Source organism: Salmo trutta, chromosome 16, assembly GCF_901001165.1.
Source record: "Salmo trutta chromosome 16, fSalTru1.1, whole genome shotgun sequence".
NCBI classification, from domain to species: domain Eukaryota; kingdom Metazoa; phylum Chordata; class Actinopteri; order Salmoniformes; family Salmonidae; genus Salmo; species Salmo trutta.
In genome coordinates this window covers 2,886,999-2,909,834 of record NC_042972.1, presented here as the reverse complement: position 1 = coordinate 2,909,834, position 22,836 = coordinate 2,886,999, and positions in this window count along the sequence as shown.

Here is a 22,836-nt window from a genome sequence, read left to right as displayed (position 1 = left end):
TTTCAAACTTATTATTATTTTTTACAAATGTTATTCCATTATACAATTGAAATTCCAAGTTTCAAGAACATTGGGAAAAGGCGGCACTGCAAAAATGTATTTTAAAGGACAACAAAAAATGTCACCTCATTTTTTATTTTTTTTATTTATTTCCCCTTTATTTAACCAGGTAGGCTAGTTGAGAACAAGTCCTTTATTTAACCAGGTAGGCTAGTTGAGAACAAGTCCTTTATTTAACCAGGTAGGCTAGTTGAGAACAAGTTCTCATTTGCAACTGCGACCTCGCCAAGATAAAGCGTAGCAATTCGACACAACAACACAGAGTTACACATGGAATAAACAAAACATACAGTCAATAATACAGTAGAACAAAAGAAAACAAAAAATCTATATACAGTGACTGCAAATGAGGTAAGTTAAGGCAATAAATAGGCCATGGTGGCGAAGTAATTACAATATAGCAATTAAACACTGGAATGGTAGGATGTGCAGAAGATGAATGTGCAAGTAGAGATACTGGGGTGCAAAGGAGCAAGATAAATACAGTATGGGGATGAGGTAGATTGGATGGGCTATTTACAGATGGGCTATGTACAGGTGCAGTGATCTGTGAGCTGCTCTGACAGCTGGTGCTTAAAGCTAGTGAGGGAGATATGAGTCTCCAGCTTCAGAGATTTTTGCAGTTCGTTCCAGTCATTGGCAGCAGAGAACTGGAAGGAAAGGCGGCCAAAGGAGGAATTGGCTTTGGGGATGATCAGTGAAATATACCTGCTGGAGCGCGTGCTACGAGTGGGTGCTGCTATGGTGACCAGTGAGCTGAGATAAGGGGGGACTTTACCTAGCAGGGTCTTGTAGATGACCTGGAGCCAGTGGGTTTGGCGACGAGTATGAAGCGAGGGCCAGCCAACGAGAGCATACAGGTCGCAGTGGTGGGTAGTATATGGGGCTTTGGTGACAAAACGGATGGCACTGTGATAGACTGCATCCAGTTTCACCTTTTTGTTTTTGTCAGGGCAGGCTAACGCGTTTTGGCAGTTAGGCCTTTATCAGATCATCAAGAGATGTGCCAAAGACTTTTTTAAATGTTTTTGCTGGTGCTGATGTGATAATTACAATTGCCCAAACCTGTGTGAGGGCGGTGCATAGGGGTTTTCAAAACATTAGTCAACAAGTAATTGTTACAGTATATAATATCCAAATACACAGATCAACAAAATAAACTCGACAAATAGCAATTAGGTATCATGATTGCATGCATGAAATTTGAGATATTTTGGTGCAATTAGTTACTTCCTAGTGCACAATAAAGCCAACAAAAATAGGATGTTTTGAGGTATGAAAAATAAATGTTTTGAGGTATGAAAAAATATGTTTTGAGGTATAAAAAATAGAAAGTCTCCAAAAATCGTCTGAATGAGAACCTTGCTTAGACCTCGAGGATGGATGGTATTTAATCTATCAATCCAAAACATCTCTCATTGTGAGAGCATTTTAGGGAGGTTGCTAAGTCTGATGGATGGGACCTGTTCCAGGATCACAAAGCTTAAAGAGGTCGGAGGGCCATGTTTGGCTTCTAAAGTAGTGTTTTGCCATAGAATATTTGATATTGTCAGTGTGGATCGCTGTTTTGCATTCAGATATATATATATTTTGTTCAGCCCACATAGGCTTTACCACATGGGTACGTAAGCATATAAAATCAAATAAAAGTGTATTGGTCACATACTCAGCTTAGCAGATGTTATAGCGGGGACAGTTATAGGCTTATACACAACGTTGGCAGGTGTGTGAAGTATTTACTGTGTTTGCTGTGTTGTTACATTGAACACATCTTCCACAAGTTTGAATGTTTGGTTTTTGTAAGTAGAATTTTTCATCATACTGTACCCGAAATAGTTATTTTTAGAGCGCCAACGGAAGGTCATTAGGGCGATTCACTGAGTCGTCAAGTGACTTTAGGAATTTGGCAATCGACTGTAGGCCTTCAGCATGGGGAACACAGGTGTACAGACTGGCCACATCCAACATAATGAGCATTACATCTGAATCCATTGGATAGCTATTTAAGCTGTTTAAAATATACTTTTTTTTTAAAAGGATGGCAACTTAAAAAGCATATCTTTCAGAAAAAAGAAATAAATTTGGAAAGGGGCTCTGTGACTGATCCTATACTATTGATAGTAGCACTAGTAGAGCCTGAGTAGACGGGTAGAGGCTGAGTAGACTGGTAGAGACTGAGTAGACTGGTAGAGGATGAGTAGACTGGTAGAGGCTGAGTAGACTGGTGGAGGCTGAGTAGATGGGTAGAGTCTGAGTAGACTGGTAGAGGCTGAGTAGACTGGTAGAGACTGAGTAGACTGGTAGAGACTGAGTAGACTGGTAGAGACTGAGTAGACTGGTAGAGGATGAGTAGACTGGTAGAGGCTGAGTAGACTGGTGGAGGCTGAGTAGATGGGTAGAGGCTGAGTAGACTGGTAGAGGCTGAGTAGACTGGTAGAGACTGAGTAGACTGGTAGAGGATGAGTAGACTGGTAGAGGCTGAGTAGACTGGTGGAGGCTGAGTAGATGGGTAGAGGCTGAGTAGACTGGTAGAGGCTGAGTAGACTGGTAGAGGCTGAGTAGACTGGTGGAGGCTGAGTAGATGGGTAGAGGCTGAGTAGACTGGTGGAGGCTGAGTAGACTGGTGGAGGCTGAGTAGACTGGTAGAGGCTGAGTAGACGGGTGGAGGCTGAGTAGACTGGTAGAGGCTGAGTAGACTGGTAGAGGCTGAGTAGACGGGTAGAGTCTGAGTAGACGGGTAGAGGCTGAGTAGACTGGTAGAGGCTGAGTAAACTGAAAGTCGGACTGGTAGAGGCTGAGTAGACTGGTAGAGTCTGAGTAGACTGGTAGAGGCTGAGTAGACGGGTAGAGGCTGAGTAGACTGGTGGAGGCTGAGTAGACTGGTAGATGCTGAGTAGACTGGTAGAGGCTGAGTAGACGGGTAGAGGCTGAGTAGACGGGTAGAGGCTGAGTAGACTGGTAGAGGCTGAGTAGACTGGTAGAGGCTGAGTAGATGGGTAGAGGCTGAGTAGACTGGTGGAGGCTGAGTAGACTGGTGGAGGCTGAGTAGACTGGTAGAGGCTGAGTAGACTGGTGGAGGCTGAGTAGAAGGGTAGAGGCTGAGTAGACTGGTAGAGGCTGAGTAAACTGAAAGTCGGACTGGTAGAGGCTGAGTAGACTGGTAGAGTCTGAGTAGACTGGTAGAGGCTGAGTAGACGGGTAGAGGCTGAGTAGACTGGTGGAGGCTGAGTAGACTGGTAGAGGCTGAGTAGACTGGTAGAGGCTGAGTAGACGGGTAGAGGCTGAGTAGACTGGTAGAGGCTGAGTAGACTGGTGGAGGCTGAGTAGATGGGTAGAGGCTGAGTAGACTGGTGGAGGCTGAGTAGACTGGTGGAGGCTGAGTAGACTGGTAGAGGCTGAGTAGACTGGTGGAGGCTGAGTAGACTGGTAGAGGCTGAGTAGACTGGTAGAGGCTGAGTAGACGGGTAGAGGCTGAGTAGACGGGTAGAGGCTGAGTAGACTGGTAGAGGCTGAGTAAACTGAAAGTCGGACTGGTAGAGACTGAGTAGACTGGTGGAGGCTGAGTAGACTGGTAGAGCCTGAGTAGACGGGTAGAGTCTGAGTAGACTGGTAGAGGCTGAGTAGACTGGTAGAGGCTGAGTAGACTGAAAGTTGGACTGGTAGAGGCTGAGTAGACTGGTGGAGGCTGAGTAGACTGGTGGAGGCTGAGTAGACTGGTAGAGCCTGAGTAGACGGGTAGAGGCTGAGTAGACTGGTAGAGACTGAGTAGACTGGTAGAGGCTGAGTAGACTGAAAGTCGGACTGGTAGAGGCTGAGTAGACTGGTAGAGCCTGAGTAGACTGGTAGAGGCTGAGTAGACTGAAAGTCGGACTGGTAGAGGCTGAGTAGACTGGTAGAGGCTGAGTAGACTGAAAGTCAGACTGGTAGAGGCTGAGTAGACTGGTGGAGGCTGAGTAGACTGGTGGAGGCTGAGTAGACTGGTAGAGACTGAGTAGACGGGTAGAGGCTGAGTAGACTGGTAGAGCCTGAGTAGACGGGTAGAGTCTGAGTAGACTGGTAGAGGCTGAGTAGACTGAAAGTAGGACTGGTAGAGGCTGAGTAGACTGGTGGAGTCTGAGTAGACTGGTGGAGGCTGAGTAGACTGGTAGAGGCTGAGTAGACTGGTAGAGTCTGAGTAGACTGGTAGTAACTGAGTAGACTGAAAGTCGGACTGGTAGAGGCTGAGTAGACTGGTGGAGGCTGAGTAGACTGGTAGAGGCTGAGTAGACTGGTAGAGGATGAGTAGACTGGTGGAGGCTGAGTAGACTGGTGGAGGCTGAGTAGACTGGTAGAGTCTGAGTAGACGGGTAGAGGCTGAGTAGACTGGTAGAGGCTGAGTAGACTGGTAGAGTCTGAGTAGACTGAAAGTAGGACTGGTAGACTGGTATCGGCTGAGTAGACTGGTAGAGGTTGAGTAGACTGGTGGAGGCTGATTAGACTGGTGGAGGCTGAGTAGACTGGTAGAGGGTGAGTAGACTGGTAGAGGCTGAGTAGACGAGTAGAAGCTGAGTAGACTGGTAGAGACTGAGTAGACAGGTAGAGGCTGAGTAGACGGGTAGAGGCTGAGTAGACTGGTAGAGGCTGAGTAGACTGAAAGTAGGACTGGTGGAGGCTGAGTAGACTGGTGGAGGCTGAGTAGACTGGTAGAGGCTGAGTAGACTGGTAGAGGCTGAGTAGACTGAAAGTCGGACTGGTAGAGGCTGAGTAGACTGGTGGAGAATAAGTAGACTGGTGGAGGCTGAGTAGACTGGTAGAGACTGAGTAGATGGGTAGAGACTGAGTAGACTGGTAGAGTCTGAGTAGACGGGTAGAGGCTGACTAGACGGGTAGAGGCTGAGTAGACTGGTGGAGGCTGACTAGACTGGTAGAGTCTGAGTAGACTGAAAGTTGGACTGGTAGAGGCTGAGTAGACTGGTGGAGGCTGACTAGACTGGTAGAGGCTGAGTAGACTGAAAGTTGGACTGGTAGAGGCTGAGTAGACTGGTGGAGGCTGAGTAGACTGGTGGAGGCTGAGTAGACTGGTAGAGTCTGAGTAGACAGGTAGAGGCTGAGTAGACTGGTAGAGTCTGAGTAGACGGGTAGAGGCTGACTAGACTGGTAGAAGCTGAGTAGACTGAAAGTAGGACTGGTAGAGGCTGAGTAGACTGGTATTGGCTGAGTAGACTGGTAGAGCTTGAGTAGACTGGTGGAGGCTGAGTAGACTGGTAAAGGCTGAGTAGACTGGTGGAGGCTGAGTAGACGGGTAGAGCCTGAGTAGACGGGTAGAGGCTGAGTAGACTGGTAGAGGCGGAGTAGACTGAAAGTAGGACTGGTAGATTGGTAGAGGCTGAGTAGACTGGTAACGGCTGAGTAGACTGGTGGAGGCTGAGTAGACTGGTAGAGGCTGAGTAGACAAATGAGGACTGGTAGAGGCTGAGTAGACTGGTAGAGGCTGAGTAGACGGGTAGAGCCTGAGTAGACTGAAAGTAGACTGGTAGAGACTGAGTAGACTGGTGGAGGCTGAGTAGACTGGTGGAGGCTGAGTAGACGGGTAGAGTCTGAGTAGACGGGTAGAGGCTGAGTAGACTGGTAGAGCCTGAGTAGACGGGTAGAGGCTGAGTAGACTGGTAGAGACTGAGTAGACTAAAAGCAGGACTGGTAGAGGCTGAGTAGACTGGTGGAGTCTGAGTAGACTGGTGGAGGCTGAGTAGACTGGTAGAGGCTGAGTAGACTGGTAGAGACTGAGTAGACTGGTAGAGACTGAGTAGACTGAAAGTCGGACTGGTAGAGGCTGAGTAGACTGGTAGAGGCTGAGTAGACTGGTAGAAGCTGAGTAGACTGGTAGAGGCTGAGCAGACTGGTAGAGGCTGAGTAGACTGAAAGTCGGACTGGTAGAAGCTGAGTAGACTGGTGGAGGCTGAGTAGACTGGTAGAGGCTGAGTAGACGGGTAGAGGCTGAGTAGACTGGTAGAGTCTGAGTAGACGGGTAGAGGCTGAGTAGACTGAAAGTCGGACTGGTAGAGGCTAAGTAGACTGGTGGAGGCTGAGTAGACTGGTAGAGGCTGAGTAGACTGGTAGAGACTGAGTAGACGGGTAGAGGCTGAGTAGACTGGTAGAGGCTGAGTAGACGGGTAGAGACTGAGTAGACTGGTAGAGGCTGAGTAGACTGAAGTAGGACTGGTAGACTGGTAGAGGCTGAGTAGACTGGTAACGGCTGAGTAGACTGGTAGAGGCTGAGTAGACTGGTGTAGGCTGAGTAGACAAAGTAGGACTGGTAGACTGGTAGAGGCTGAGTAGACTGGTAGAGGCTGAGTAGACTGGTAGAGGCTGAGTAGACTGGTGTAGGCTGAGTAGACTGGTAGAGGCTGAGTAGACTGAAAGTAGGACTGGTAGACTGGTAGAGTCTGAGTAGACTGGTAGAGGCTGAGTAGACTGAAAGTAGGACTGGTAGAGGCTGAGTAGACTGGTAGAGGCTGAGTAGACTGGTGGAGGCTGAGTAGACGGGTAGAGGCTGAGTAGACTGGTAGTAAGCCTGGTAGAGGCTGAGTAAACTGGTGGAGGCTGAGTAGACTGGTAGAGTCTCTGTAGACTGGTAGAGGCTGAGTAGACTGAATGTCGGACTGGTAGAGGCTGAGTAGACTGGTGGAGGCTGAGTAGACTGGTGGAGGCTGAGTAGACTGGTAGAATGAGTAGACGGGTAGAGACTGAGTAGACTGTTAGAGCCTGAGTAGACAGGTAGAGGCTGAGTAGACTGGTAGAGGCTGAGTAGACTGGTAGACGCTGAGTAGACTGAAAGTAGGACTGGTAGACTGGTAGAGGCTGAGTAGACTGAAAGTTGGACTGGTTGAGCCTGAGTAGACTGGTGGAGGCTGAGTAGATGGGTAGAGCCTGAGTAGACTGGTAGAGGCTGAGTAGACTGAAAGTTGGACTGGTTGAGGCTGAGTAGACTGGTGGAGGCTGAGTAGACTGAAAGTTGGACTGGTTGAGGCTGAGTAGACTGGTAGAGGCTGAGTAGACTGGTAGAGGCTGAGTAGACGGGTAGAGGCTGAGTAGACGGGTAGAGGCTGAGTAAACTGGTAACGGCTGAGTAGAATGGTAGAGGCTGAGTAGACTGGTAGAGGCTGAGTAGACAAAGTAGGACTGGTAGACTGGTAGAGGCTGAGTAGACTGGTAGAGGCTGAGTAGACTGGTAGAGGCTGAGTAGACTGGTGTAGGCTGAGTAGACTGGTAGAGGCTGAGTAGACTGAAAGTAGGACTGGTAGACTGGTAGAGGCTGAGTAGACTGGTAGAGGCTGAGTAGACAGGTAGAGCCTGAGTAGACTGGTAGTAAGCCTGGTAGAGGCTGAGTAAACTGGTGGAGGCTGAGTAGACTGGTAGAGACTGAGTAGACTGGTAGAGGCTGAGTAGACTGAATGTCGGACTGGTAGACTGGTAGAGGCTGAGTAGACTGGTAGAGAATGAGTAGACTGGTAGAGGCTGAGTAGACTGGTGTAGACTGAGTAACTGGTAGAGGCTGAGTAGACTAAAATTAGGACTGGTAAAGGCTGAGTAGACTGGTAGAGGCTGAGTAGACTGGTAACAGCTAAGGAGAATGGTAGAGCCTGAGTAGACTGGTAGAGGCTAAGTAGACAAAGTAGGATTGGTAGACTGGTAGAAGCTGAGTAGACTGGTAGAGGCTGAGTAGAATGGTAGAGGCTGAGTAGACTGGTAGAGGCTAAGTAGACAAAGTAGGACTGGTAGACGCTGAGTAGACTGGTAGAGGCTGAGTAGACTGGTAGAGGCTGAGTAGACTGGTGTAGGCTGAGTAGACTGGTAGAGGCTGAGTAGACTGGTAGTAGGACTGGTAAAGGCTGAGTACAGTTGAAGTCGGAAGTTTCCATACACATTAGCCAAATACATTTAAACTCAGTTTTTCACAATTCCTGACATTTAATCCTAGTAAAAATGTCCTGTCTTAGGTCAGTTAGGATCACCACTTTATTTTAAGAATGTGAAATGTCAGAATAATAGTAGAGAGAATGATTTATTTCAGATTTTCTTTCTTTCATCACATTCCCAGTGGGTCAGATGTTTACATACACTCAATTAGTAACAAGTTGCAAGTAACAAGTTGGGTGAATTTTGGCCCGTTCCTCCTGACAGAGCTGGTGTAACTGAGTCAGGTTTGTAGGCCTCCTTGCTCGCACACGCTTTTTCAGTTCTGCCCACAAGTTTTCTAGAGGATTGAGGTCAGGGCTTTGTGATGGCCACTCCAATACCTTGACTTTGTTGTCCTTAAGCCATTTTGCCACAACTTTGGAAGTATGCTTGGGGTCATTGTCCATTTGGAAGACCCATTTGCGACCAAGCTTTAACTTCATGTCTGATGTTTTGAGATGTTGCTTCAATATAGCCACATAATTTTCCTCCCTCATGATGCAATCTATTTTGTGACGTGCACCAGTCCCTTCTGCAGCAAAGCACCCCCACAACATGATGCTGCCACCCCCGTGCTTCACGGTTGGGATGGTGTTCTTTGGCTTGCAAGCCTCCCCCTTTTTCCTCCAAACATAACGATGGTCATTATGGCCAAACAGTTCTATTTTTGTTTCATCAGACCAAAAAGTATGATATTTGTCTCCATGTGCAGTTTCAAACCGTAGTCTGGCTTTTTATGGAGGTTTTGGAGCAGTGGCTTCTTCTTTGCTCTGCGGCCTTTCAGTTTATGTTGATATAGGACTCGTTTTACTGTGGATATAGATAGTTTTGTGCCCGTTTCCTCCAGCATCTTCACAAGGTCCTTTGCTGTTGTTCTGGGATCGATTTTCACCAAAGTACATTCATCTCTAGGAGACAGAACGCATCTCCATCCTGAGCGGTATGACGGCTGCGTGGTCCCATGGTGTTTATACAGATGAACGTGGTACCTTCAGGTGTTTGGAAATTGCTCCCAAGGATGAACCAGACTTGTGGAGGTCTACAATTTGTTTTCTGAGGTCTTGGCTGATTTCTTTTGATTTTCCCATGATGTCAAGCAAAGAGGCACTGAGTTTGAAGGTAGGCCTTGAAATACATCCACAGGTACACCTCCAATTGACTCAAATGATGTCAATTAGCCTATCAGAAGCTTTTAAAGCCATGACATCATTTTCTGGAATTTTCCAAGCTGTTTAAGGCACAGTCAACTTAGTGCATGTAAACTTCTGACCCACTGGAATTGTGATACAGTGAATTATAAGTGAAATAATCTGTCTGTAAACAATTGTTGGAAAAATTACTTGTGTCATGCACAAAGCAGATGTCCTAACCGACTTGCCAAAACTATAGTTTGTTAACAAGAAATTTGTGGAGTGGTTGAAAAACGAGTTTTAATGACTCCAGCGTAAGTGTATGTAAACTTCCGACTTCAACTGTATTTCTCATAGAAAAAAATATATTGACGTCGATCTCAATGTGATTTCCCTGGTTAAATAATGAATAGAATAGGGACGTCGATATCAATGTGATGTCGATCTCAATGTGATTACCCAGTGTGCAAAACCTCGGAAGATCATGGTGTCCCAGGAAGACAGGAAGACAGCAACGTCCCAGGAAGACAGTAACGTCCCAGGAAGACAGGAAGACAGCAACGTCCCAGGAAGACAGGAAGACAGCAACGTCCCAGGAAGACAGGAAAACACTAACGTCCCAGGAAGACAGTAACGTCCCAGGAAGACACTAACGTCCCAGGAAGACACTAACGTCCCAGGAAGACAGTAACGTCCCAGGAAGACACTAACGTCCCAGGAAGACACTAACGTCCCAGGAAGACATTAACGTCCCAGGAAGACAGGAAGACAGCAACGTCCCAGGAAGACAGGAAGACAGCAACGTCCCAGGAAGACACTAACGTCCCAGGAAGACACTAACGTCCCAGGAAGACAGTAACGTCCCAGGAAGACAGGAAGACAGTAACGTCCCAGGAAGACACTAACGTCCCAGGAAGACACTAACGTCCCAGGAAGACACTAACGTCCCAGGAAGACAGGAAGACAGTAACGTCCCAGGAAGACACTAACGTCCCAGGAAGACAGGAAGACAGTAACGTCCCAGAAGACAGTAAGGTCCCAGGAAGACAGGAAAACAGTAACGTCCCAGGAAGACAGGAAGACACTAACGTCCCAGGAAGACATTAACGTACCAGGAAGACACTAACGTCCCAGGAAGACAGGAAGACACTAACGTCCCAGGAAGACACTAACGAAGACACTAACGTCCCAGGAAGACAGGAAGACAGTAACGTCCCAGGAAGACAGTAACGTCCCAGGAAGACACTAACGTCCCAGGAAGACAGGAAGACACTAACGTCCCAGGAAGACACTAACGTCCCAGGAAGACAGGAAGACAGTAACGTCCCAGAAGACAGTAACGTCCCAGGAAGACAGGAAAACAGTAACGTCCCAGGAAGACAGGAAGACACTAACGTCCCAGGAAGACAGTAACGTCCCAGGAAGACACTAATGTCCCAGGAAGACAGGAAGACACTAACGTCCCAGGAAGACACTAACGAAGACACTAACGTCCCAGGAAGACAGGAAGACAGTAACGTCCCAGGAAGACACTAACGTCCCAGGAAGACAGGAAGACAGTAACGTCCCAGGAAGACAGGAAGACACTAACGTCCCAGGAAGACAGTAACGTCCCAGGAAGACACTAACGTCCCAGGAAGACACTAACGTCCCAGGACCTGGGACAGGGTAACAAGGACCACCATGGCGCTAGATTTTAATGTGTTTTTAATCCTCAATCATTTGTTTATATGAAATTGTACTGTATATTTTTCTAAAACATTTCTGAGCATGTCTTTGGGAAACTGGCCCATCTTAAAAGTTGACTTCTTTCTCCTCATTAAGCACACAGTGACGTAGTCTAGTCTGTGGGTCCTGTAGGTTTAGGTCACCACACATTTAGGTGTCGTTAGCAGGATCAAGCGTTGTTGTACTCCAACGGATCTGTTTCAATTCTGTCAAATATATTAATTCATTTATTCACTCACCTGTCCATGGGCACCGCAGCCTCTCTCCTCCTCTCCAGGGTGGATAACACAGGAGGCAGCTCTCCTCCTCTCCAGGGTAGATAACACAGGAGGCAGCTCTCCTTTTCTCCAGGGTGGATAACACAGGAGGCAGCTCTCCTCCTCTCCAGGGTGGATAACACAGGAGGCAGCCTCTTCTCCTCTCCAGGGTGGATAACACAGGAGGCAGCTCTCCTCCTCTCCAGGGTGGATAACACAGGAGGCAGCTCTCCTTCTCTCCAGGGTGGATAACACAGGAGGCAGCTCTCCTCCCCTCCAGGGTAGATAACACAGGAGGCAGCTCTCCTCCTCTCCAGGGTGGATAACACAGGAGGCAGCTCTCCTCCTCTCCAGGGTGGATAACACAGGAGGCAGCTCTCCTCCTCTCCAGGGTGGATAACACAGAAGGCAGGACGGTCTTGTTGGTGGTCAGGGGGAGTTTAGAGAGTGCCCCAGCCCTAGCTGCTCCTTGGCCCTGCGAGGGACAGAGCTGGTGGGGTAGTCTGGTCCTTGATGACTCTGCCAGGCGGGTGTAACTCTCCTTCTCGATCTGCTTCCGGTAACAGTTCTGGTTCTGTGTGGTCAGCAGGTACCTCATCCTCAGGTCTGCAGTTCTAGAATGCCCTTTACTGTTCTAGAATGCCCAGTACTGTTCTAGAATGCCCGGTACTGTTCTAGAATGCCCAGTACTGTTCTAGACAGTCTGTAGAACAGGCTATTCTTGTACTGGGTGGCTGGCTTCAGAGTGGTGAGACTGACTGAAAGAGCAGTTTGACTTCACTCTCTCAATTCAATTTCAATTTAAGGGGCTTTATTGGCATGAGAAACATATGTTTATATTGCCAAAAGCAAGTGAAATAGATAAACATAAGTGAAATAAACAATAAAAAATGAACAGTAAACATTACACTTACAAAAGTTCCAAAAGAAAAAAGACATTTCAAATGTCATATCATGTCTATATATGGTGATGTAAAGATATGCAAATAGTTAAAATACAAAAGGGGAAATAAACATAAATATGGGTTGTATATACAGTGGTGTTTGTTCTTCACTGGTTGACCTTTTCTTGTGGCAACTGGTCACAAATCTTGCTGCTGTGATGGCACACTGTGGTATTTCACCCAATAGATATGGGAGTTTATCAAAATCGGGTTTGTTTTTGAATTCTTTGTGGATCTGAGTAATCTCAGGGAAATATGTGTCTCTAATATGATCTATACATTTGGCAGGAGGTTAGGAAGTGCAGCTCAGTTTCCACCTCATTTTGTGGGCAGTATGCACATAGCCTGTCTTCTCTTGTGAGCCAGGTCTGCCTAAAGCGACCTTTCTCAATAGCAAGGCTATGCTCACTGAGTCTGTACATAGTCACAGCTTTCCTTAAGTTTGGGTCAGTCACAGTGGTCAGGTATTCGGCCACTGTGTCTCTCTCTGTTTAGGGACAAACAGCATTCTAGTTTGCTCTGTTTTTTAGTCAATTCTTTTCAATGTGTCAAGTAAATTAATTATCTTTTTGTTTTCTCATGATTTGGTTGGTTCTAATTGTGTTGCTGTCCTGGGGCTCTGTGGGGTGTGTTTGTGTTTGTGAACAGAGCCCCAGGACCAGCTTGCTTAGGGGGACTCTTCTCCAGGTTCATCTCTCTGTAGGTGATGGCTTTGTTATGGAAGGTTTGGGAATCACTCTCGCTCTCTCTCTCTGTGGCTCTCTCAATTTCAATTCAATTCAATTTACTTTATTGACATGGCAAGTTCATTATTACTTACATTGTCAAAGTATACATATATATAAAAAAAAATATATAAATATATATATTTTATCTATCTATATATATCTATATATATATTTTTTTTTTACATAAAATATTTGATATAAAATATATATATATTTATATATAAATAAATGGTGGGACCAACAGCAATAATAATACTAGTAGTGGACATGGGATTACCATTAACAACAACAATATTAATCAGAACAACAATACATTAAAGCGATGGTATTAGACCAGTGTCAACATGACTGAGAAGACACATGACCTGGTACGAAAGACAAAACAAAACAAGATGGGAAATATTATCCACATTATATTGCACTTTTCACTGGCTGTCCCTCAGGTTGTGGCAGGAGGACACATATTTGGCTGCCAAAACTGCACATTTTGGCTTTTCACCCAATAAATATGGGATTTTTTCTTCATCTTTTATAGTTTCAAATTCTTTGTATTGAATTATAATTTTGGGAAATAAATATTCTCTTAGGTCTGAGTATTTGTCACAGTGTAATAGGAAATGCAGCTCTGTCTCTACCTCTCCCCTGGAGCACAGTGAACACAGCCTGTCCTCTCTGGGCAGCCAGACTGTCCTCTCTGGGCAGCCAGACTGTCCTCTCTGAGCAGCCAGGTTTGTCTGTGATGACCAGTCTCTATAGCCAGACTGTCCTTTCTGGGCAGCCAGGTTTGTCTGTGACGACCGGTCTCTATAGCCAGACTGTCCTCTCTGGGCAGCCAGGTTTGTCTGTGACGACCGGTCTCTATAGCCAGACTGTCCTCTCTGGCAGCCAGGTTTGTCTGTGATGACTGGTCTCTATCGCCAGACTGTCCTCTCTGGGCAGCCAGACTGTCCTCTCTGGGCAGCCAGGTTTGTCTGTGATGACCGGTCTCTATAGCCAGACTGTCCTCTCTGGGCAGCCAGACTGTCCTCTCTGGGCAGCCAGGTTTGTCTGTGATGACCGGTCTCTATAGCCAGACTGTCCTCTCTGGGCAACCAGACTGTCCTCTCTGGGCAGCCAGACTGTCCTCTCTGGGCAGCCAGACTGTCCTCTCTGGGCAGCCAGACTGTCCTCTCTGGGCAGCCAGATTTGTCTGTGACGACCGGTCTCTATAGCCAGACTGTCCTCTCTGGGCAGCCAGGTTTGTCTGTGACGACCGGTCTCTATAGCCAGACTGTCCTCTCTGGGCAGCCAGGTTTGTCTGTGACGACCGGTCTCTATAGCCAGACTGTCCTCCCTGGGCAGCCAGGTTTGTCTGTGATGACCGGTCTCTATAGCCAGACTGTCCTCTCTGGGCAGCCAGGTGTGTCTGTGACGACCAGTCTCTATAGCCAGACTGTCCTCTCTGGGCAGCCAGGTTTGTCTGTGACGACCGGTCTCTATAGCCAGACTGTCCTCTCTGGGCAGCCAGGTTTGTCTGTGACGACCGATCTCTATAGCCAGACTGTCCTCTCTGGGCAGCCAGGTTGGTCTGTGATGACCGGTCTCTATAGCCAGACTGTCCTCTCTGGGCAGCCAGGTTTGTCTGTGACGACCGGTCTCTATAGCCAGACTGTCCTCTCTGGGCAGCCAGGTTTGTCTGTGACGACCGGTCTCTATAGCCAGACTGTCCTCTCTGGCAGCCAGGTTTGTCTGTGATGACTGGTCTCTATCGCCAGACTGTCCTCTCTGGGCAGCCAGACTGTCCTCTCTGGGCAGCCAGGTTTGTCTGTGATGACCGGTCTCTATAGCCAGACTGTCCTCTCTGGGCAGCCAGACTGTCCTCTCTGGGCAGCCAGGTTTGTCTGTGATGACCGGTCTCTATAGCCAGACTGTCCTCTCTGGGCAACCAGACTGTCCTCTCTGGGCAGCCAGACTGTCCTCTCTGGGCAGCCAGACTGTCCTCTCTGGGCAGCCAGACTGTCCTCTCTGGGCAGCCAGATTTGTCTGTGACGACCGGTCTCTATAGCCAGACTGTCCTCTCTGGGCAGCCAGGTTTGTCTGTGACGACCGGTCTCTATAGCCAGACTGTCCTCTCTGGGCAGCCAGGTTTGTCTGTGACGACCGGTCTCTATAGCCAGACTGTCCTCCCTGGGCAGCCAGGTTTGTCTGTGATGACCGGTCTCTATAGCCAGACTGTCCTCTCTGGGCAGCCAGGTGTGTCTGTGACGACCAGTCTCTATAGCCAGACTGTCCTCTCTGGGCAGCCAGGTTTGTCTGTGACGACCGGTCTCTATAGCCAGACTGTCCTCTCTGGGCAGCCAGGTTTGTCTGTGACGACCGATCTCTATAGCCAGACTGTCCTCTCTGGGCAGCCAGGTTGGTCTGTGATGACCGGTCTCTATAGCCAGACTGTCCTCTCTGGGCAGCCAGGTTTGTCTGTGACGACCGGTCTCTATAGCCAGACTGTCCTCTCTGGGCAGCCAGGTTGGTCTGTGATGACCGGTCTCTATAGCCAGACTGTCCTCTCTGAGCAGCCAGGTTTGTCTGTGACGACCAGTCTCTATAGCCAGACTGTCCTCTCTGGGCAGCCAGGTTGGTCTGTGACGACCGGTCTCTATAGCCAGACTGTCCTCTCTGGGCAGCCAGGTTGGTCTGTGACGACCGGTCTCTATAGCCAGACTGTCCTCTCTGGGCAGCCAGGTTGGTCTGTGATGACGGGTCTCTATAGCCAGACTGTCCTCTCTGGGCAGCCAGGTTGGTCTGTGATGACCGGTCTCTATAGCCAGACTGTCCTCTCTGGGCAGCCAGGTTTGTCTGTGACGACCGGTCTCTATAGCCAGACTGTCCTCTCTGGGCAGCCAGGTTTGTCTGTGACGACCGATCTCTATAGCCAGACTGTCCTCTCTGGGCAGCCAGGTTGGTCTGTGATGACCGGTCTCTATAGCCAGACTGTCCTCTCTGGGCAGCCAGGTTTGTCTGTGACGACCGGTCTCTATAGCCAGACTGTCCTCTCTGGGCAGCCAGGTTTGTCTGTGACGACCGGTCTCTATAGCCAGACTGTCCTCTCTGGCAGCCAGGTTTGTCTGTGATGACTGGTCTCTATCGCCAGACTGTCCTCTCTGGGCAGCCAGACTGTCCTCTCTGGGCAGCCAGGTTTGTCTGTGATGACCGGTCTCTATAGCCAGACTGTCCTCTCTGGGCAGCCAGACTGTCCTCTCTGGGCAGCCAGGTTTGTCTGTGATGACCGGTCTCTATAGCCAGACTGTCCTCTCTGGGCAACCAGACTGTCCTCTCTGGGCAGCCAGACTGTCCTCTCTGGGCAGCCAGACTGTCCTCTCTGGGCAGCCAGACTGTCCTCTCTGGGCAGCCAGATTTGTCTGTGACGACCGGTCTCTATAGCCAGACTGTCCTCTCTGGGCAGCCAGGTTTGTCTGTGACGACCGGTCTCTATAGCCAGACTGTCCTCTCTGGGCAGCCAGGTTTGTCTGTGACGACCGGTCTCTATAGCCAGACTGTCCTCCCTGGGCAGCCAGGTTTGTCTGTGATGACCGGTCTCTATAGCCAGACTGTCCTCTCTGGGCAGCCAGGTGTGTCTGTGACGACCGGTCTCTATAGCCAGACTGTCCTCTCTGGGCAGCCAGGTTTGTCTGTGACGACCGGTCTCTATAGCCAGACTGTCCTCTCTGGGCAGCCAGGTTTGTCTGTGACGACCGATCTCTATAGCCAGACTGTCCTCTCTGGGCAGCCAGGTTGGTCTGTGACGACCGGTCTCTATAGCCAGACTGTCCTCTCTGGGCAGCCAGGTTTGTCTGTGACGACCGGTCTCTATAGCCAGACTGTCCTCTCTGGGCAGCCAGGTTGGTCTGTGATGACCGGTCTCTATAGCCAGACTGTCCTCTCTGAGCAGCCAGGTTTGTCTGTGACGACCAGTCTCTATAGCCAGACTGTCCTCTCTGGGCAGCCAGGTTGGTCTGTGACGACCGGTCTCTATAGCCAGACTGTCCTCTCTGGGCAGCCAGGTTGGTCTGTGACGACCGGTCTCTATAGCCAGACTGTCCTCTCTGGGCAGCCAGGTTGGTCTGTGATGACGGGTCTCTATAGCCAGACTGTCCTCTCTGGGCAGCCAGGTTGGTCTGTGATGACCGGTCTCTATAGCCAGACTGTCCTCTCTGGGCAGCCAGGTTTGTCTGTGACGACCGGTCTCTATAGCCAGACTGTCCTCTCTGAGCAGCCAGGTTTGTCTGTGACGACTGGTCTCTATAGCCAGACTGTCCTCTCTGGGCAGCCAGGTTTGTCTGTGACGACCGGTCTCTATCGCCAGACTGTCCTCTCTGGGCAGCCAGGTTTGTCTGTGACGACCGGTCTCTATAGCCAGACTGTCCTCTCTGAGCAGCCAGGTTTGTCTGTGACGACCGGTCTCTATAGCCAGACTGTCCTCTCTGGGCAGCCAGGTTTGTCTGTGATGACTGGTCTCTATAGCCAGACTGTCCTCTCTGGGCAGCCAGGTTTGTCTGTGATGACTGGTCTCTATAGCCAGACTGTCCTCTCTGGGTCTGTACCTATTCAGTGTTTTCCTCAGTTTTCTATCAGTCCAGTGGTCAGATAGACTGCCAAGTACTGTCTGTTTAGAGTCAAATAGCATTGAAGTTTGCTTAGATTTTTTGTGGTTTCTTTCCAATAGGTGATATATTTTTATTTTTGTTTTGTGATGATTTGGTTGGGCCAGATGTTCTGAGTGCTGTCCTGAGGCTCTATGGGGTTGGTTTGGGTTAGTGAACTGAGCCTCAGAACCAGCTGGCTGAGGGGACTCTTCTCTGGTTTCATCTCTTGACATTATAGAGCTGTGTGATGGAATGTTTTGGGGTCACTTGTTTTTAGATGGTTGTAAAATTTGATGGCTCTTTTTTCTATTCGAATGAGGAGGGGGTATTGGTCCAATTCTGCTCTACATGTGTTATTTGGAGTTTTTCTTTGCACTTGCAATACAGTCTTGCAAAACTCTGCATGCAGTATTTCAATTGGATGTTTCTCCCATTTGGTGAATTCATTTTTAGAGAGTGGACCCCATACTTCACTGCCATATTAAGCAATTGGTTCTATAACTGATTGGAACATTTTGAGCCAGATTCTAATTTTAATGTTCCTTTTAATGGCATAGAATGCTCTTCTTGCTTTGTCTCTCAGCTCGTTCACAGCCATGTGAAAGCTTCCTGTGTTGCTGATATTTAGTCCTAGATATGTGTAGTTTTTGGTGTGTTCTAATAGAACTGTGTCCAAATAGAATTTATATTTGTCATCCTGATTTCCGGACCTTTTTTGGAATATCATTATATTAGTTTTTTTTTAGGTTAACGGTCAGAGCCCAGGTCTGACAGAACCTGTGAAGACGATCTAGGTGCTGCTGTAACCCCTCTTTAGTGGGAGACAGCAGCACCAGGTCATCTGTCTACAGCAGACCCTCCTTAGTGGGAGACAGCAGCACCAGGTCATCTGTCTACAGCAGACCCTCCTTAGTGGGAGACAGCAGCACCAGGTCATCTGTCTACAGCAGACACTTGATTTCAGTGTTGTGTAGGGTGATACCAGGTGCTGCCGATTCTCCTAATGTTTTTGCCAATTCATTAATGTAGATGTGGCAGTAATAAAGCCTCTCTTGAAAAAGCCAAACCTTGATCCAGAAAATATAAAAAACTATCGGCCTATATCGAATCTTCCATTCCTCTCAAAAATGTATGAAAAAGCTGTTGCACAGCAACTCACTGCCTTCCTGAAGACAAACAATGTATATGAAATGCTTCAGTCTGGTTTTAGACCCCATCATAGCACTGAGACTGCACTTGTGAAGGTGGTAAATTACCTTTTAATGACGTCAGACCGAGGCTCTGCATCTGTCCTCGTGCTCCTAGACCTTAGTGCTGCTTTTGATACCATCGATCACCACATTCTTTTGGAGAGATTGGAAACCCAAATTGGTCTACATGGACAAGTTCTGGCCTGGTTTAGATCTTATCTGTCGGAAAGATATCAGTTTGTCTCTGTGAATGGTTTGTCCTCTGACAAATCAACTGTACATTTCGGTGTTCCTCAAGGTTCCGTTTTTGGACCACTATTGTTTTCACTATATATTTTACCTCTTGGTGATGTTATTCAGTAACATAATGTTAACTTTCACTGCTATGCGGATGACACAATACTGTACATTTCGATGAAACATGGTCAAGCCCCAAAATTGCTCTCGCTGGAAGCCTGTGTTTCAGACATAAGGAAGTGGATGGCTGCAAACTTTCTACTTTTAAACTCGGACAAAACAGAGATGCTTGTTCTAGAAACATAGAGATCTTCTGTTGAATCTGACAATTAATATTGATGGTTGTACATTCATCTCAAATAAAACTGTGAAGGACCTCAGCGTTACTCTGGACCCTGATCTCTCTTTTGACGAGCATATCAAGACTGTTTCAAGGACAGCTTTTTTCCATCTACGTAACATTGCAAAAATCAAACATTTTCTGTCCAAAATTTATGCAGAAAAATGTATCCATTCCTTTGTTACTTCTAGGCTGGACTACTGCAATGCTCTACTTTCCGGCTACTCGGATAAAGCACTAAATAAATTTCAGTTAGTGCTAAACACGGCTGCTAGAATCCAAACTAGAACCAAAAATGTTATCATATTACTCCAGTGCTAGCTTCTCTACACTGGCTTCCTGTTAAGGCAAGGGCTGATTTCAAGGTTATACTGATAACCTACAAAGCATTACATGGGCTTGCTCCTACCTATCTTTCCGATTTTGTCCTGCCGTACATACCTACACGTACGCTACGGTCACAAGACGCAGGTCTCCTAATTGTCCCTAGAATTTCTAAGCAAACAGCTGGAGGCAGGGCTTTCTCCTATAGAGCTCCATTTTTATGGAATGGTCTGCCTACCCATGTGAGAGATGCAGACTCAGTCTCAACCTTTAAGTCTTTACTGAAGACTCATCTCTTCAGTGGGTCCTATGATTGAGTGTAGTCTGGCCCAGGAGTGTGAAGGTGAACGGAAAGGCACTGGAGCAACGAACCGCCCTTGCTGTCTCTGCCTGGCCGGTTCCCCTCTCTCCACTGGGATTCTCTGCCACTGACCCTATTACAGGGGCTGAGTCACTGGCTTACTGGTGTTCTTCCATGCCGTCCCTAGGAGGGGTGCGTCACTTGAGTGGGTTGAGTTACTGACGTGGTCTTCCTGTCTGGGTTGGCGCCCCCCCTTGGGTTGTGCCGTGGCGGAGATCTTTGTGGGCTATACTCGGCCTTGTCTCAGGATGGTAAGTTGGTGATTGAAAATATCCCTCTAGTGGTGTGGGATCTGTGCTTTGGCAAAGTGGGTGGGGTTATATCCTGCCTGTTTGGCCCTGTCCGGGGGTATCATCGGAAGGTGCCACAGTGTCTCCTGACCCCTCCTGTCTCAGCCTCCAGTATTTATGCTGCAGTAGTTTATGTGTCGGGGGGCTAGGGTCAGTGTATTATATCTGGAGTATTTCTCCTGTCTTATCCGGTGTCCTGTGTGAATTTAAGTATGCTCTCTCTAATTCTCTCTTTCTTTCTTTCTCTCAGAGAACCTGAGCCCTAGGACCATGCCTCAGGACTACCTAGCATAATGACTCCTTGTTGTCCCCAGTCCACCTGGCCGTGCTGCTGCTCCAGTTTCAACTGTTCTGCCTGTGGCTATGGTACCCTGACCTGTTCACAAAATGTAATTACATCTAATATATATAATATGATATAATATATATAACATACTAATTATGTTAACATATATTAACATACTAAGTATGTTTTCCCTCCAATACCACTTTATATTAGTTTATAAAAAATACCTTTGTGCCAAATTGAATCAAATGCTTTCTTGAAATCTACAAAACACGATTAGATTTTGCTTTCGTTTTGTTTTACTTGTTTGTCAATTAGAGTGTGGAGGGTGTAAATGTGGTCTGTTGTACAATAATTTAAAAAAAATCCAATCTGGCTTCTGCTCAGGACGTTGTGTTCGTCAAGGAAATGCTGTAGTCTGCCATTTATAATAGTGCAGAGAATTTTCCCCAAGTTGCTGTTAATGCAAATTTGTCTGTAATTATTTGGGTCAAATTTGTCTCCATTTTAATAGATTGGTGTGATCAATCCCTGGTTCCAAATATCGGGGAAAATACCTGCAGTGAGGATAATGTTGAAGTGTTTGAGTATAGCCAATTTGAATTTGTGGTCTGTATATTTGATAATTTCATTTAAAATACCATCAGCACCACAGGCCTTTTTGGGTTGGAGAGTGCAAAGTTTTTCCAATAATTCTTATTCTGTAATCAGAGTATCCACAGGATTCTGATAGTCTTTGACTGCTGATTCAAGGATTTGTAATTTATATCTTTTTGTTCTGGGCTCTTTGTTATATTGCTGTAGAGGTTTGCAAAGTGATTTCTCCACATATCTCCATTTTGCATAGCCAATTCCTCCTGATGAGGTTTGTTTAATTTATTCCAATTCTCCCAGAAGTGGTTTGATTCTATGGATTCCTCAACAACATCCATCTGGTTTCTAATGTGCTGTTCCTTTATTGTTCTTAGGGTGTGTTTGTATTGCTTCAGTGTTTCCCCGTATTGAAGGAGTATATTTTTGTTGTCTGGTTCTCTGTGTTTTTGATGAGATATATTTCTCAATTACTTTCTTAGATTTTTGCAATCATTATCAAACAATTTTTCATTATCTGTTATTTCTGATTTGCTCTTATGCTTCTTTAGATTAGCCAAGGAGGCTAATTTGTCAAATATAAAGTTTATGTTCCAAACGGCCAAATTTACACGTTCATTACTGAAGGAGAATGTTAAGGCTAAAAAGTGGTCCAGGAGAGATTGTATTTTTTGGCTACTAATTGCTTTCTGGTAGATGTCTGTACTGTTGTCACTCCATCTATAGACCTGTTTATTACCATGTCATTTATTGGGCCGTGATGCTTCATGGTTGGGTTCCGCTCTTCTCAGATACACTGTGATTTTACTGTGGTCTGAGAGAGGTGTCAGTGGGCTGACTGTGAAAGCTCTGAGAGGCTCTGGGTTTAGGTCAGTGGGCTGACTGTGAAGGCTCTGAGAGACTCTGGGTTGAGGTCAGTGGGCTGACTGTGAAGGTTCTGAGAGACTCTAGGTTTAGGTCAGTGGGCTGACTGTGAAGGCTCTGAGAGACTCTGGGTTTAGGTCAGTGGGCTGACTGTGAAGGCTCTGAGAGACTGGGTTTAGGTCAGTGGGCTGACTGTGAAGGCTCTGAGAGACTCTGGGTTTAGGTCAGTGGGCTGACTGTGAAGGCTCTGAGAGACTCTGGGTTTAGGTCAGTGGGCTGACTGTGAAGGCTCTGAGAGACTCTGGGTTTAGGTCAGTGGGCTGACTGTGAAGGCTCTGAGAGAGTCTCCGCCCTGTCCTGAGTCTCCGCCCTGTCCTGAGTCTCCGCCCTGTCCTGAGTCTCTGCCCTGTCCTGAGTCTCTGCCCTGCCCTGAGTTTCTGCCCTGTCCTGAGTCTCTGCCCTGTCTGATTCCTGTTAATTTAGTGGATGGTAGGATGATCTCCCTATAACCCAGTGGACAGCCAATGGAAACACCACCTCTGCACCATGTTTCCTGTAGTACTACAATATCAACATCATCAATTTCTTTCAGGAAGTCTGAAAGTCGCCACCCTCTCCTGATTATGTGGCTTGGTGACCCGAGATGGGCCTTATCAAGCAGCTCCATGGCACTCTGCGTTGTTGGGCACCACACCTTTCTCCTTTTGTGTCGAGGGGAAAAGTTTATTCTCCTGAACAAACTTCCCATTTGAGTCCATTAACAGGACGATGTCAGCCAGTGTTTCTTCTGGACTGGAGGGGGCAGAGGGGGGGCTGGTCTGTTATGGACTGGAGGGGGTAGAGGGGGGGTGGCTGGTCTGTTATGGACTGGAGGGGGTAGAGGGGGGGTGGCTTGTCTGTTATGGACTGGAGGGGGTAGAGAGGGGGGGGGGTGGTCTGTTATGGACTGGAG